This window comes from Macaca fascicularis, chromosome 5 (genome assembly GCF_037993035.2).
Source record: "Macaca fascicularis isolate 582-1 chromosome 5, T2T-MFA8v1.1".
NCBI classification, from domain to species: domain Eukaryota; kingdom Metazoa; phylum Chordata; class Mammalia; order Primates; family Cercopithecidae; genus Macaca; species Macaca fascicularis.
This window is the reverse complement of record NC_088379.1, coordinates 125,418,974-125,436,636: the sequence shown is the minus strand read 5'-3', so window position 1 is coordinate 125,436,636 and position 17,663 is coordinate 125,418,974. Positions and strand designations below refer to the sequence as shown.

General features: G+C 35.0%; 1 long non-coding RNA gene across 2 annotated transcripts; it reads right to left on the bottom strand.

Annotated features, from left to right (window-relative positions):
• Positions 1–10,221: 10,221 nt before the first annotated feature.
• LOC135970990 (uncharacterized) lies at positions 10,222–17,340 on the bottom strand. Of its 2 annotated transcripts, none has more exons than XR_010586974.1 (2): positions 17,265–17,340; positions 10,222–14,765 (listed from the first exon to the last, which is right to left on the bottom strand). It is a non-coding gene; the product is annotated as an uncharacterized lncRNA (long non-coding RNA). The 2 variants fall into 2 exon arrangements; XR_012435350.1 differs by having other exon boundaries at positions 17,277–17,340.
• Between the last annotated feature and the right edge of the window lie 323 nt (positions 17,341–17,663).

The window sequence follows — 17,663 nt, the reverse complement described above, 5'->3', positions numbered from 1 at the left end:
TCTCCAGGCTCAGCGAGAAGAGGAAATGTTTAGACTCCCTCACAGGCTGTTGACAGGCATCAGAGCCTCCCTGCCTATCGGGTATAGACATCATTTCCTTGCCACGTGGGCTACTCACAACAGAGCAGCTGACTTCCCTCAGACTGAAGGATTGGAAAATGTGGGAGTGAAAAGTAGACAGAACCCCAAACAGAAGTCACCTACACTCAAAAGGGACTTCTCACCAATTTTGCCACATTCTATTCACTAGAAGTTGAGTTAATAGATATAGCTGATGCACAAGAGGAGGAGTTACACATAGACGTGGATACCAGAAATGAGGACCATGGGAAATCCTACTAAAGGCTGATAACCACAAAAAGTCATTCGAGGAGGAAGAGCTTGGTTCAAGTGGCAGAAGTAAGTCTTCTGGGAACATTAAAGCTAGTGTCACTGGACCCTGTGGAAGGGAAGGCAGATATCAGGGAGATAGGTCTGAGAGGTTAGACCTCGATTACGTGGGGATGAATAAATCATGGAAAAGAGATCGGACTTTATTCCAAGTGTAATAGAAGGCCATAGAAGACTTTAATCTGGACAGGTAACATGCTTAGGTTTATGTCTTTAAGTATTTATTTGATTGAATCAACATAAAATAAACTTTACATATTTCTACATATTAACGACAATATTAAGACACTTTTTCCAGGGTAAATAGAATTGTGCAGAAAAAAAGAATAGAGAAGATGTATTTTGAAAATTCAACTGAAAGCTTCTAATGATCAGTTTTGAGTCAGAAGAAATATTCACTTCTTCCGTGAGCTATTTTCTGTTCACCTTTGTAATACCTGCAATTTTCTAAAAAGCATATCACTGTTTGCCTGTTGCTCACTCAACTGAGCAAATATTTTCTCCACAGTACAAAAGCTGTGGGAATTGTAGGTATGTTTAACTTAATGTTCACTCAGACGTGTTCACTCAACACTATGCATGAGCATAATATGTGGCTAATGCAAGTCCACTGTCTCTTTTCTAGCTTGTACTGTTATATCCTGTTTACACCAATTTTTGGACCTCTATGGAACCTCCAGTCTAATTGAATTATTACCTTTTCACTGTCCTCAACTTCCTTGTTACTTTACCTAAATTATTTAGTCCCTCCTTATAGTCACGTCCCACCCTCAATGTTCTTGCCCCAGTCTTCATTGTCTCTCAAACTCTCCTGGTTGAATCCAACTTTCAGACCTTTCTCCATCTGCAGCAGGTGGATATGATTGCAGAAAAATGCATTACTTTGCTAACATCTCATTTGAACTTCATGACCACAAACATCACAGCTACTCAGCAATCCTCCCATTTTTCATTATCCCATTGTCTCTCCCACTCTTTGAAAGGATTAGTCTACCCATTCCCTTCTCTCCTCCAACAGCCAAAACACCCTCCTTGCCCATCAATCTCAGCTGATTAGCTTGCATTATTTTATTGCATAAATAGGTGCAAAGAAAAGCGAGCATACATATCCACCCCCAAATCACCCCTCCTCTTAAGGTCAGTCCTTCCATTTGTGCATTATACCCCATATGATCTTTTCTATTCATGGCCTTTGCTTTTGCAGTCATCTATTCACTCTATTGCATCATCAATTACATCCACTTTTAGACAATTCCCTTTAACAACTTCCCTTGTCCCAGTGTCCTCTTCTAGTATTTTTCTGTTCTTTACAGCAAAGTTCATCAAAAAGGTTTATGCTATTCTCCACCGAGTTCCTTTGAATCTATTCTATCGCTTTACCAAAAAATGCTCTTTTCGCAGTCACCCATGACCTTTATATTTTCAAATTCTATAATCAGTGCTCAGTCATTTTCTCTTTCAATCCTTCAGAAGCATTTGTTTCTATTGATCAATCCTTCCTTCATGGAGTATATTTGAATTGGCCTCTGAATGTTCATGTTCTGATGGTTTTCCTTCTATTTCTCTGGTGACTCTTTTATTAGCCTTCTTTTGCAAGTATTCTGATTTTTACATGTTGTAAAGACACAAAGTTCAGTCCTCAATGCTCTTTTCTGTCTATATTTGCCTTAGCTGAATTCCTTCATCCCAGTGGTTTTAAATACTGAGTCGATGTGGATGGCTTCAAAACTTGTATCCTGTTCTTGATCTATTTTAAATTCCAGCATCCAATAATATTCCATTTCCACGTGGTATTTTCAGTTGAACATGTAATAGACATCCCAAATATGACATGTTCACAACTGAAATATTGATTTGTTCCCTCCAAACATGCTGCCACAGGGCTTGCTATCCTCATCAATGGAATCTCAATTACCTATTTGTTATAGTCAAAACACTCAGAGTCTCCCTTGACACCCATTATTTCTTTTCCACAGATCTATCAGCAAATCCTGAAAACTCTGCCTTCAGAACCCTTCTCACATTCAGCAACTTCTTAACAACTCTACCACTACCACCCTTGTCCAAACTGCCAACTTTACTCACCCAAACTATTGCAAACTGACATCCCTGCACACACTCTGTCACCCCTACAATAGAGCTTGGGAATAAAAGCACAGATTTTGAAAGTGCATTGCAAGGATTTACATCCTATATCAGCCACTTCCCTGTTGTATCACCTTGGGCAAGTTATTTAATGTCTTAGTGCTCAGTTTCCTCTCCCATAAAATGATGAAGATAGTGCATCTAACTCATAGAGCTGTTGTGAGAACTTCACAACATAATGTAAGTAAGGCATTCTGAATACAGTGTGGCAAATAATAAGCAATACATAAATGTCAGCCATTATTATTCTTATTTTTATTATTAATCTATTCTCTATATAGCTATAAGAATTATTCCTTAAAAATCAAATTATGCCAATCTCTGTTGAAAGTATTCAAATAATGTCCCCTTATATGTAGAATAAAATGCGGAATTCCTCCGGGCCTGTGTGAGTTGTCTGTCTGCCTGTCTGTCTCACATTTCACCCCCTCCAACCTTCCCCCTCACTCTCTCCCTGCACCCAATCTCCTTGCTTTTGCTGGAACATTCCAAGCATTCATTCCCTTTCGGATTAGAAACGTCCTCTCCAGCTATTAGAATATTAGAATGACTTGCTACCCTACTTCCAGCTCTTGACTTAATTCTTCTTCTTCTTCTTTTTTTTTTTTTTTTTTTGAGACGGAATGTTACTCTGTCACCCAGGCTGGAGTGCAATGGCACAGTCTCGGCTCACTACAACCTGTGCCTCCCAGGTTCAAGCAATTCTCCTGCCTCAGCCTCCCAAAGTGCTGGGATTACAGATGTGAGCCACCACGCCCGGCCGACTTAACTATTATTCTTATCATTTTTATTATTAATCTATTCTCTACACAGCTATAAGAATTATTCCTTAAAAATCAAGTTATGCCAATTATCTGTTCAAAATACTCACATAATGTCCCCTTATATAGAGACTAAAATGCAGAATTCCTCCAGGCCTGTGTGAGCTGTCTGTCTGCCTGTCTCTCTCACATTTCACCCCCTCCAACCTTTCCCCTCACTCTCTCCGTGCACCCAATCTCCTTGCTTTTGCTTGAACGTTCCAAGCATTCATTCCCTTTGGGATTAGAAACTTCCTCTCCAGTTGTTAGAATTGACTTGCTACCCTACTTCTTCCAGCTCTTAACTCAAAGTTACCTTCTCTACATTGCCATCCCTTGCCACACTATCTCCAATGTCCACACAAGTTCCTATTTCCATTCCTAGTTGTTTTCATTGTAAGGACTTATTGTTATCTAATTTATCATAGGTTTCAGTAGTTTACCTCATTTATTGCCTGTCACCCCCTCTGGAATGTAAGTTCCAAAGACACAGAGGTGTTTCTTTGTGTGTTGTTCTCTGCTATTTTCCCAGTCCCCAAAACAGTGCTTGCTTGACACATAGTAGATGCTAAAAAATATTGTTTGAATTACTGACTATAACTGTGTGAGAAACAAAAAACCTGTATCTTAGTAAAATAAGTGTTCATTAACAAATAGCGGCCCTTGAGTATTACAAAAGTAATAGCAGAAAAAAGAAACATAGAAGGTTTAGAAGAAGTAGTTGAGAAAATCAGGGCTCTCCTTTGGAGACACAGAGGCTAAAAAGTTTGGAGAAACCATTTTAGTGTTAATACATCAGTAATAGAATTCTTGAAAGAGATAAGGGAGAAAATATTGGAGAGAAAATCATTAGAAAAAAGATTAACAAAATGAAAGATATATGCTTCTGGTTTTAAAAAGCTAACCAGAGACTCAATAAATCAAAGGTAAAAATACATTATATCAAAGACTATCATTGTAAAATGTTAGAATACTGAAAATATGAAACACATCCTGAAAGCTTCCAGAGAAGAAAAAAAAATTCAAGTCACAAACAAGTGATTAGAAATCAGATGTCTCAACAGCAGTAATACTATAGAAACTCGAAAGCAATAAAGAAAATTCTGAAAGAAAATAAGTTTCAACCTATGATTCTATGTTCAGTGAAATCATCAATCTAATGTGAATGGAGAAAAGTACTTATACTGTATGCAAGTTCTCAAAAAAAGAGACCACTAAATCCATTTCTTTCTTTCTTTCTTTTTTTCTTTGAAACAGAGTCTTGCTCTGTTGTCCAGGCTGCAGTGCAGTGGTGTGATCTCAGCTCACTGCAATCTCTGCCTCCAGGGTTCAAGTGATTCTCCCTGCATTGGCCTCCCAAGTAGATGGGATTACAGGCGTGTGCCACCACACCCGGCTAATTTTTTGTATTTTTAGTAGAGACGGGGTTTCACCATATTGGCTGGGCTGGTCTCAAACTCCTGACCTCAGGTGATCTGCCTGCCTTGGCCTTCCAAAGTTCTGGGATAACAGGTGTGAGCCACCATGCCGAGCCAAATCCATTTCTTAGGACATCCATTTCTTAGGACATTTCTGGAGATGTGCACCACTAAAACGAGAGTAAATCAAGGGAGAAGAAAACATGAAATCCTGGAAACAAGAAAGCCACTATAGTAAAAAGGACAGAGAATAACATTCTGGGGGAAATGAAGGGAGATCAAAGAATCCCAAGTGGAGAATCTGAGAAGGAAGATGGAGGGTTCAAAGGGATAGACCAGGAAGCTGAATTAGGCAAGACACTTGATGTGTTTGAAATTATTGAGAGGAGGATTACATGAATGGCAGAAAGTCTCAGGACGAATTAGTGATGAGTACCTAGGAAATGAAGCAAATGAATATATAACACATTTAATATAGGGAAAGTAAAAACTTTGCTCAAAATCAGAATTGTAAGTAGCAGTAGTTAATAGTTTAGCATATTCATAATAACATAAAAATGATTTATCCTATCAAAATTTATGTTATAACTCTATTAGGTTGATTGGAGGAAAGGAGACTGTGTATGTTTGAGTGTGTGTGCACATATGTGTGTGTACGTGAGTGTGTGAGTCAATATGCATGTGAGTGTGTGCAGGTTTGTGTCTGTCTGACCAGGAGGTTGGATGATGTGAAAGGAAGCCAAAGTCGCATCTTTTGCTATGGAAAGTGAAGATGAAAAATCAAGAAACAGTTAAATGTTATTTAGAAATAAAGTTAAATACTAAATATGTAATCAACTAAATAGCTAAAATTTGAAAATAATTCACTTTGAGAAGTAGGTATGTGTTTTATATATTTGGGGGAATGGTAGATAGAAGATAGCTCTTCTTTTAAAAATAAATCTTGTTGAATTATTTGAATTTTCCAACTTGCTTGTATCACTTGGAAAATGATATGAATTAAATAATACAAAGAACTCACACTTTGGAAAAGATGTATGCTTGTGGGGTTTACTTTCCAGATGAAACACATCATGCTAACTTTCCAAACCATCCTCGATGATCCTAACCCTATTACCTTTTATATAACTGCAACAAACTATTGTTTAGTCTAAATTCACTAATAAGTACAACTCAGTATCTCATCTACCCCACCCACGAAAAGTATCTCCGTAGTGCAGAGAGTGGATTAAGAAAGCATTTTCACATATACCATCTCACTTTACTTTTTGTATAAACCTAGTGAAGTAGGCCAGGACATTATCACCATTTTACAAATGTGCAAACTGAAGTTCAGAAAGATTAGCAACAGCGCCAGTGTTCAGATCCCATTATTGATGTTTTGCCTTATGTTCATTCAGCTGTATCCTCTGTCATGTCCAGTTCTTTTCTCTCATGGTACATGATACACATAAAGAGCTATTGTAGCCAATGAACCATACACAGTTCCACTGTGTTTTGGAGGCCCTATATATAATTTATCTGGTATTTCACCTGGACTAAGATCTGAAGCTAATCTGGCTTTAGGCCCATATAACAATATACACACATGAACTGTTAATATTTTGGCTGTTTCTCTCATAATTGTATAAAATATTCTTCTTTCTTTCTTTTTTTTTTTTTACTTAATAAATACCCTACATTTCTAAAGGGACAGTAGTATCTGAGGATATGACCACTCACAACATTTTCATCAACTTTTATCCAAAGCCTTCTTTTTCAAAGAATCCATACAAATTTTAATTCATACTACTAATACATAAAAATTCATATTCGATAGAATACTGAAATTCAGTCCACCATAGAGTGACTTATTGCTATTGAATAAGAAACTGATGATCGACAAGAAATCTATTTAAATTATAAAGTTATCCACCATAAAATACAGGATGGTCTGATTATTCCCTTGATACATGATGACATAGTTTGAAGGTAGATATTTCTTTAATGTCTGGAAACCTTCCAATGCCAAAGACAGAACAAAATGTCTTCATATATAGTCTCAAATTCTAGGTACGACGTATGTCTTTATTTTGTAAGTGATACTTTATTGAAAATGATGAAATAGAAAAATAAAATGATGCTGTGTTGCTTTGTAATCTAGTCTCTATACAAATTCATTTGTTGTAGCAGCAACCTAATGAAGTAACAGCTACAGCTATTAAAAATGTAATGTTAATTCAAACTATTCAATAAGATTGATGAATGACACAAAGGCATCATGGATTAAAGCACATCTTCCAATTGCAGATAACTTTTTCTGGGGAAATATTTTGTACTAGAAAAGACACTGGGTCAAAATGTACACTATTCATGACACAAACCTATGTTTCTTGTGGAACCAGTTTGTAACACTGATGCTTTGCTGTCCTTTAGAAGTTGAGGGTTGTCAACATAAACCTTGGAAACAAATGTGTATCTTGCTGCAGTATGGCAAGAAAAGGTTAGCAAGCTTTGTAATGTTTAAATTTCATTGAGATGTATATCTAAGAGTATTGGTTTTTAATTGTTTCTTTATTATGCAAGATCAGCCCTTATGCTTCATCAATTAAATTCCTCTTGTATCATGAATTCTTTTTTTAACCCACTCAACTGAAAAATAAAACAATTACTAATGCTTAAAGTTAATAAAAAACAAAATAACCTATGGTTTTCATTTACACGGATATCTTTACCATTTTAGAGAAAATGGTCCTAATGTCCTCTCATTTTTCCCTCTAGAACATTATTTTTAGAGGATGCCAGTGACAGAAGTGGAGAATATAACCTTCATTTTCTTCCCCATGGAGAGAAGTCTCATAAAATATATATATTTTGGCCGAGACGGGCGGATCACGAGGTCAGGAGATCGAGACCATCCTGGCTAACACTGTGAAACCCCGTCTCTACTAAAAAAAATACAAAAAACTAGCCAGGCGATGTGGCGGGCGCCTGTAGTCCCAGCTACTCGGGAGGCTGAGGCAGGAGAATGGCGTGAACCCGGGAGGCGGAGCTTGCAGTGAGCTGAGATCCGGCCACTGCACTCCAGCCTGGGCGACAGAGTTCGAGACTCCGTCTCAAAAAAAAAATAATAATAAAAATAAAATAAAATAAAATAAAAAATATATATTTTAATTCTCTAAAAGCATTAGCTTAGAATTCCAAAACTCAAAATACGTATTTACCAACTACTAACTGAAAAATATCTTCTGAGTCATCAGCTCTGCAGTGTCTTTTGTGAAATTTTTGTATTTAACAAATCTTCATGTTCCTCATGATTATAGAATTAAAAAGTACAAATAAAATTTCTAAACCGCAGAAAAAATAGTTCCAGCCTATGCCAGATATATCTGAATGTGCATCTGTGACCCTCTGAGTGAGCAGAGAGTGTGTGGGATTCTTCCTACCATTATTCCTGATTGGACCATGAATAAGATTGTTGATTGAAAGCCTAGCCCTGTGATCTTATTCTTGGGTGTCCTGGCTTCAAAATATGAACTGGAACAACTGCAGTCTTGCAGACACTTTCTAACAGGCAGTGATGAGCTCCTGGCCAGAGTCCTGCACACCAAGAAGACTTGAAGGAAGCTGACTGGGAACTGATGGAGAAGGAAGCAAAAAGAAGTACATTGTAGGAAGCACAGAATTCATAAAAAGGAGACAGATGGAAGAGGGAGCATTCATAGTTGCTCTTCCAAAGGTCTTCAAATTCAGCCTGTTCTGGATTCTTATGGTGATCTTACATAGTTTTATAATAATGTCCTCCCATTTTTTTTCTTAAACACTTTGAGTTCATTTTATACTTCTTATAAGTAAAAGAAGCTTGACTAAGACATATGATAAGGTGGTGGTTACTATGTATCCCAGCAGGGCAAGGTGTTAGTGGTGTGACCCTAGGCAGATCATTTAATCACTCTGAGCCTCAGTTTACTCATAAGTACAATGAAAAAAAAAATCTGCCATTCATGCAATTCTATTGTAAAGATTTTTAAATTGTATGTAAATCTATCAGGTTTCTAACGCAGAATAAAGGCACAACAACTGATGTCTATTTTATCACTATGCAATCAGGTTGTATATCCTTCATTTTGCCTACATCAACTTTTTAAATTTTTACATGTAATCAAATATAAGGTACTAAAAATGTGAAGCTTTCTTATCAAAGGTAATAAGCTATAGTTCCCTTATGTCACTTTTTATAGCCTGCAAGTTATTACAAAAATGAAACATACAAGACATGAAAAATACATTTGTTTTTCCTGTGCTGATTTTTCAAAGAAAATATAAATTGGTGACTAAAATGGGTCCATTCACGCTTTGCATTTTGTTATATGTTCACTTCAGTCCAGACACAAGTTTATTTGGTAGTATCTGGCTATTATTTAGTATCATAAAATTATCTTCAAAAGGACTGACGATTTCTACTATTTTAGAGGATTAAAACAAGTGCTCAGAGCATATATTAACTACCGGGATACAGTACTAGATCCGTCCCTAAACTACACCATAAGCCAAATACTCATTCATTCATTGAAGTGTCAGCAACACTTTCTTATAAACACAATAGCTAAATACTTTCTGCATACTTCCTTAGACAAGAATATAGCCATTTCACATAAAGCTTCCATTTTTCTGTGTGAATACAGAAAATTCATCCAGAATTTGCAAAACAGACATTTAACAGTACAATTAATTCTTTATTTTTCACTTCACAATGGGAAAACTGCTGAGGATCCTTAATTAAAACAATGAGAAGACACGTACAGTACAGAAAACTCTTTCAAGAATAGTAACCCTTAAATGCCTTCCTGTAGGAGGGATTTAGAGAAAAGAAAGTAGATAAATAAACTTTCAGTAAACAAATTTCCAGACAGTCTTTTCTAAACTTAATTCATACACACATAAAGTCAACAGATCTTTTTTCTTTAAAAAATTCAATGTCATCACAAGAAATATTAAACTTTATTCATCTTACCCGGTGATATTTTGGTTATTAGACCTTGTGCAGGTTCCTTGTTCTGTGCTAGAACTTCAATCATTTCTGTGCTTATACCTTATTATAGTTTACAATGATGATGACCTGAAGCAAAATTAATTCCATCTTGTTCAATGCTTGCTTATTTAAATGTAAATGAAATGTTCAATGCTAACTTGTAAAGCTTTGTTTGTGAATTTAGAAATCCTATAAAATATACCTTTTCTCCCTCAGTAGCTTTTTGTTTAATCAGACCTATCAGTTCAAGTTATCTGCTGTTTACAAAAAGAGGAACAAATGCAGTCTAAGAACAAGTCAGAACCTAAAAAAAAAAAAAACAACAACGTAATTATGTGCAACCCCATTTCACATCACACTCCTGAGACCATCAAGCCACAGGAATTTTGTTTTATTGGTTTTAGGATTTTTGTGGAATCATATTTTTTTAAATAACACATATATTATGAGAAAAATCTTTCCTATCAAACAAAATTAAGCAAAGTTATTTCAACACTAGTTATTATCCATGATTTATAAGAATTTTAATTTATTAATACATTATACATGTTTTATATGTAAAACATGTAAAAGTTCTAAAAATCACACCTGCTCTCCCAGTAGCAATGATAAATGTAAATAAATTGCCATTGTTTAATGCTATGATAGTAGCTTTAAGGGAGAGTAGAATAAATGCATCATTTTTTATCCCCTCAGCCCTTTAGGTAACTGTAGCACTTACCCAATTCTCTCCAATGTAAATTAAAACAAAACTCCAGATTTGCTATTGTGTAACCATATGCAACTTCAAAACAACTATAAGAAACCAAAGCAATGGAAACCTAAGACATTAACAAAGATTTCCCCGTACTTGCTCTTTTTTCAGAAATAAATAGTTGAACAATCTATTTCACTCCACATGAGTGAAGTGTAAAAGCTACACACATTGTTTTTGTTAGTTTGTAGTTCTAAGCGAGAGAGGTTTCATGAAATTCAAAATATACACATAGGTATTACAAAAGCAAGAATACAAGAAGTCAGAAATATAAAGCAGTTTGGTGTATAAAATCACTTTATTAAGTTGATAAATTAAACTATGAGTTCATAGTGTTTGTCTTACAAAGAAACCAAGAAACATTTTAAAGGAATCCCCAAGAAAAGTTTCCCACATTTTCATAACATCAAACACTCTTTGCTTGGCTGGAAAGGACAATTCAAATTTTAGTAGATCCATTAAATATACAATTATGTCATTAGTATGTCATATAATCTATATCTATATATTTTTAAATACACTTTGATAACATACACGATGACTTTTTCTTATAAGTTTTCAGTAAATACCATTCAAGTCTGCATTTAAGCAGAGGGCATGGGGGAATTTAGATAACTGACTTGGAAGACAGTGAAAGAAAATAACATATGAATATGCCCCAAAACTTAATGTGGGTGGGGACTATGGCCATGATATAATTACTTATGGGGGAAATGAAATGGAAATAAGAATTTAAGAGAAGTGGGAAACTATAAATACTTTCTACTTTAAGAGTTATTCCTCAAATTTCTTACCAAAATTGTTATGAAGAAAATTCTTGTCTTGATGTCTGCTTACATGTATGTTCAACATTTAACCACTTAACCATTATGGCTTTTAAGCAACAAAGTTTAGTAGTCCCTTTGATTTGCTTCAGTATAATGAACACCCTTACTTGGGTTTTACATTTTGTTTAGATAAAAACGAGGCATGTTAGGATTGGGGATCTTATCTTAACTTTCCAAATCCCTTAATACTCCAAAGCTGCAATGAAAACAGCACTGAGAAAGGGCAATCTGTAAGCCTTTTCTTTCAATCTTAGCTTGAAAGGGGCCTTTTCCACAGGACAGTTTTAGGAACAAGCCATAAAAATAAACCCTGCAATATATTATTTAATCTTAAGTGACCATCCCCACTGAGCAAAATGAGTAGTAAAAATAAACATTTGCTCAGTCCCCAGAGTTATGGGTTGAGGTGACATACTCTGTGTCTTAAGGAAGGCCTGGATTATTTTGGATGGTTCTAAGAAAAAGTTGTTAAGTCTATGAAACATGAATCTTTGCTATCCATTGAAGGTTGTGTTGTTCTGTCCTCAGTTATATAAATAAAACTCCATCAGTGACTTCTTTTCCTCTTTGAGTCAATGAGAAGCAGCTCATAATGGTTGCTTAACCTCACACAGGAAAAAGAATTAAATGCAAGTAGCATGAAGTCTTTTTTATCTGGGAGAAAAGCAGTTATCTTTGGTTTCTCTTACTTTTTCAACAACCTAGCTATTTTAGGTGATTTTCAGGATAGGCCATGAAGAAACATGGTCAGACTGTTTTAAAATTCAACCAAATTTCTTTTTTCATCTTGGGTAAAATGAGGTGAAAACTTTATGGGATTAGAAACAATCTCTGTGTTTTGGAAATAGTGACCACATCCTGACTGTAGATTTATTTCGTGGAGACTTCCTTTTACTCTCCCAGCCCTGTTTAATTATGACCAGGAACAGTTAATCAGTTTGTTTACAAACATAGAAAGGAGGATGTGAGGGCCAATTACAGAAACTAACAATAAAAACAATTTTTTTCCTCCTTGATCAAAGAGACCAAGAGATAAATCCACACTGAGGTAAGCAGAGGTCATTTTCCCTAGGCATTCCCAGCATTTGCAATAAATGGCAATCTCCACTAGGCACTTAGGGGCTTTGCTGAATGTAACAGACCTAATCAGATACTATACAGGCCAGGCATACATGAACAATTAACACTTTCCACAGGTCTCTAACCTGCAACCCTTCATTCTGTCTTGATTAACACCCAGTACTCTGACCCACCGACCTTGGTAAACAATTCAAATCCAAGTAGGATACTTCTAAAGGATGGAAAGGGGTTCAGAAAGTTGCTGCTCACACTAAAGTTTGCCAAAACCTGAGGGATATGCTGGACTCTAAAATAACTATATAGTATAAACTAATTATGCATCAGTATGCTACATGTTAAGAATTCCATCTCCTGCCAGATATGTTACATTAGCATACTTACAATAGAATACTAGATTAATAGTGTTTGAGATCTTCACTGAGTTCACATTCAGCTCTATTATTACTTCAAACAGCTCCTCCAAAAACATTTACTGGTTAACTGCAGAATTATGAGTAGTTTGAAGAAGAAAAAAAGAATTGTAAAAAGCTATTTATATTTTCATTGAATTGCTTTTTGAAGAATGATCCTGGATTAATTATAGCATTATAAAAGATGCTATAATTTTAAACACGTTTTTCTGTATTCAGTAACATGTAGCATTAAATTTACAAGGCTGTTTCATGAATTACAAATCTGACACAATGAAAATGTTCTAATTTTTGATAGGCTGGTGGTGAAGTGCTTGCGCAATTTCACACCTCATTGAGTTAGCAGAAGAAAGCCTAAAATTTATTCATCCAGAGCTTCCTTCAAATGTCTCTAGAGTGTTTCCTGATAGGTGCCATATTTTAAGGATGGGGCCATGTGATTTAATAGAAAAACATCAGCTTTGGCAAAAGGCAAGCTTGGACTTGAACACTTCTTAGTTGTGTGACCTAGGACAGGCTGCTTATTCTTTTCTAGTCTTATATTTTCTCATCCACAAAAACAAGGATGGTAATATTTTGCAATGATGATTAAGAATTAAAATGATAACTGTTCCTAGTCTTGTATCTAATTCAAATGTAAAAACCGCACTGAGAAAATATTTCCACATTCTCATTTCAGTTACAATAAATTAAATAATTCATTAAGCATAATTTTTTTCAAATGAAACATTTCTTAAACTGACCACCTTTTTAAGCTAGGCACAGGAAAATAGTGAAAACAACGTCTGTTCTATCAGACAGCCTTTCATGTAACCATTTAAAACTCAGCATAGGCACTTAGAAGATCATGTGCTTTTTTAGGAGTCCCTGCGGAATTGCTACTAGTCACCAAACACTTGGAGACATAAGCAAAACAAGCCACCCATGAATTTAACCACATTATATTTTTTTATGAAGGGACTGGAAATTTTATTCTGTAGCAGTATTTAGGCCATTTCTGCCTTACCAATTTGTTTAAAAAATAAAGAATAAATAAGCTTTCCAAATGATTAGTAAAGATTCTTTCATGAGAATGTTTTATGAAAAGTTTTTCTTTTAAGATTCAAATGCTCTTTCTACTTTTAAATGTATATTAAGAAAACTAATTGATTTAAATAGTATTTAAGGAAAATAAATCATACCTACACACACACTCGCATCTGGATTGAAATTATTTTCCCTGTACCTTCTGAATACAAACTTGCCTTTCGATTGAGGCCAACTAAAGAAACTTCAGTTTTAAGGAATTCTTACATAAGAGTTCTAAACTATTGTACATAGTGATTGCATTCTTATATAATTTGAAACTCGAATTTAAGGTATGCTTATTAGGAATTAAATTTTGTGACATATTTGCAAATAAATGCCAAAATATTTACTTGCATATCTGTATTATATATTGCCAAGAAGATAATAGCATCATTAGAGTAATTTAAATAATTCTGAAGTGAAATAGGGCAAATTTTCTCACAGTGCAAGTTAAAATAGAATTCTAAAGTCAAAATATAAAGGACAATTAAAGTCTGTGTTCTCCAACAAAAATATCTTACAAGATTGTCATCAATGCTTATCCTCAACTCTCCTGGCCCCATTTTGCCCTCTCTTGAATCCCAAATCTTGGCAAGGCTTTCAATGGCTAACAGGCATGCTTAATTGCCAAAGATTTATTGAGTGCTTAGTACCAACTTGGCCCCTGTTTTTTTTTTTTTTAGAAATTACCATATAAAATATATTTAAGCCACTAATACGTATCACACAAATGCATGCATGCCCCATAAAATAACTGTCAAATGAAAACCTTTTATATCCCGCAAACTCAGATTTCATCTAATTGCAGTTGAAGGATAAGGCACATAGAAATTAATTCTTTCTCTAGAGGTCCTTGAAAATCCTGAAAAACAAAATTTTAAAATATTGTTTTGAATTAAATTTAATCTAATATTTCAAAATTTTTACTAAGAGCAAATACTCTATTGTTTTTTTTTTTTACTACTTCATTTCATTTAACTACAAGAAAGAAGAAAGAACAGGTCAGAAATCAGAAATTTCAGTTGAGTGCTATTTATAAAGATTAAAAGAAAATTGGGCCATTTTTTCTTTTCCTGATTCTCATTTGAGGGTTGCTTTGCTTTTCAGTGTAGTTAGGGAAAAGGAAAATAACATAAATATTTCATTACAGAGAGGATAGGAGGAAATCAAATGTAATATATAAATACAAAACAGAAATAAAATAATGAGAAGCCAGTGAGAGGAACATACGTATGAATGAGAAGCCAGTGAGAGGAACAAATGAAAATGTGAGATTTTGGAATGTTGCCCTCTTTCCCCACAAAATATAGAATGAAAAGAGAAAAAGAAAATGTGGATGCATCACAGCACCCACCAGCCTGTGACTTCTAGCCAGTTGCAACTGACTAATGCCAGCTGCAATTGACTAATGCAAGTTGCAATTGACTAATGCAAGTTGAAATGCAATGATTTTTCTTGAAATAGTAAAAATTAACTGTCATTACTTTTAAAAAGAAGTTGAAAACTTTAACATTAAAAACAGCTCCTCTAATAACAAGGAATACATTCATGGAATCCCTTACTAGTTCACTTATTTTGTGAGTAAAGTTATTTTTTCTACTAAAATATATTGAATAAATAGTGATAACTAAGAAATTATTACAACACATAATGCTTAAGTTGGAAAAAATCATGTTTTCCAAGATTCCAGGGACTGTGGGTCAAAAAAAAAAAAAAAAAAAAAACAATTTGGAAAAAAAAAGGCATTCTTCTTATTTAAATGTGTAATGTTGATAAGGTAAAAGTAATATTGAAAAGTCTTTAAAGAAAAGTCATTTTGATTTGTTGGTTTTTATGCAGCCCCTGGTTATTGTTGCTTTTCTGGAAAGAAAACACAATTGGACAAGGATGTGAAATTACAACAAAATTTTAAAGTATGTTTCTATTTTAAAAGCAGCAAATGAAGTTTTAAATGATTGCACTAGACATTACACCCATTAGAAACCACAAAAAGATCGGTTACCTCTGACAGTTACTGCGTTCACTCATGCAGTCTAGTCAAAAGAGAACATCACACAAACTTTGAAAACATTCCAGTTTAATGATGTAAGGACTAGAAACCTAAAATATGTTGAAATGCTCTTTCATGTATACTTCTATAAAACCCAAAACTACCAAACTGCAAAACTGAGATAAACCAAGTAGTTGGGTTTGCTTTATTGGTTTCAAAATGAAGAAGAAATTTTAAACTTCATCAAAATTGGTAATCCCTGGTTTACCCACATCCCAAAACTCTTGAGTTATACTAGCTAGTTATACTACTTATAGTTATACTAGCTAGTTATACTAGCTATAGTTATACCAGCTAGTTATACTAGCTAAAGATACTAGCAGCCTTTGTTCCTGGAATTCAACAACAACTTAAATCATATACTTTTTCTTTTTTTAAGGTTATACTCAAGTTGACCATTAATAAATATTTTTCTTTCTTAACTTCATCCTTTAGTTATTAATTTTACTTATTTTTAATTACTATGTTTTAATATATTTGCTGATAGGTTAAGTTGGGATTCATCTTTGGGCTATTTCATAAGCGCTGTTTGTATATGTGCATGAATTTTGGGGAAGGCAGAGGAGCTCAAGCTTGAGTGCTGTCTACAACTAGTATTGAGGTATAGTAGGATCATTGGGGATCAGCTTGCATGAAAGACTGAAAACCTGCAGGAGATAATTTTTCCTAAGAGAAAAGAAGAAAGGCAGACAAATTAGGCCCAATAAGGCTTCAGAAATCAGAGAGGGGGGACAGATTTCACTTAGTGTTACATGGTGGCAAGGACTCTGTTCATATGAAGTCATGTTTGAGTCTTTTGGTGATGGGCGTAAGTTGTAGGCTAAAGAGCAACAGTCATTTAATTAATAAAAAACAACCCCGTCTCTACTGAAAATACAAAAAATTAGCCGGGCATGGTGGCGGGCACCTGTAGTCCCAGCTACTTGGGAGGCTGAGGCAGGAGAATGGCATGAACCCAGGAGGCGGAGCTTGCAGGGAGCCGAGATCGCACCACTGCACTCCAGCCTGGGTGACAGAGCGAGACTCCATCTCAGAAAAACAAAAAAAAAAAAAAAAAAAAAAGAAAGAGAAAAAAGAAAAAGAAAAAACAAAAGCATTGAGGCAAGCTGCACAGTACCTATGTGATTTACATAGCATGAAAGAGGGGACAGGAAAACATTCACAAATGTAGTTGGTTCCAGGGCATCAAGAACATGAGAAAACTCAGAACATCAGTAATAGTCTGTGAGTGAAGAGTGCATTTTTCACTGGGGATAATGCTAAGGAAATGTTGGGTCAAAGATCTTGATGCCTATTGGCAAGGTTAGGTACCTTTGGGTATACCTGTGACTTGGGGGAGTTCTGTTGCATGCTTTCACAGTTACCACTGGTTTCTCCATGGAAGGCTATGTAAAGGCAAGAAGATAATAATGTCAGGTGATAGCCAATGGAGCTTACTTATATGCATACAACACATTTTCAAGGACATCTCAGGAATAATTGAGGAGGTGAGAGTCCTTTCAGTCTATAATTCCTACAAAAAATTTAAAAAGAAGGGTTCCCGAGTAACAATTTATTTATAGGATTTCATGTTAAATCTGGGCCTCTTGAGAAACATAACGCCAGTCTGTATTGCATATATTTAATCACCCCTGAAGCAAATGTGCCAAAACATGAACAACTGGTGAATCTAGGCAAAGGGTGTGAAGATATTCATGGTGCTCTTCTTTC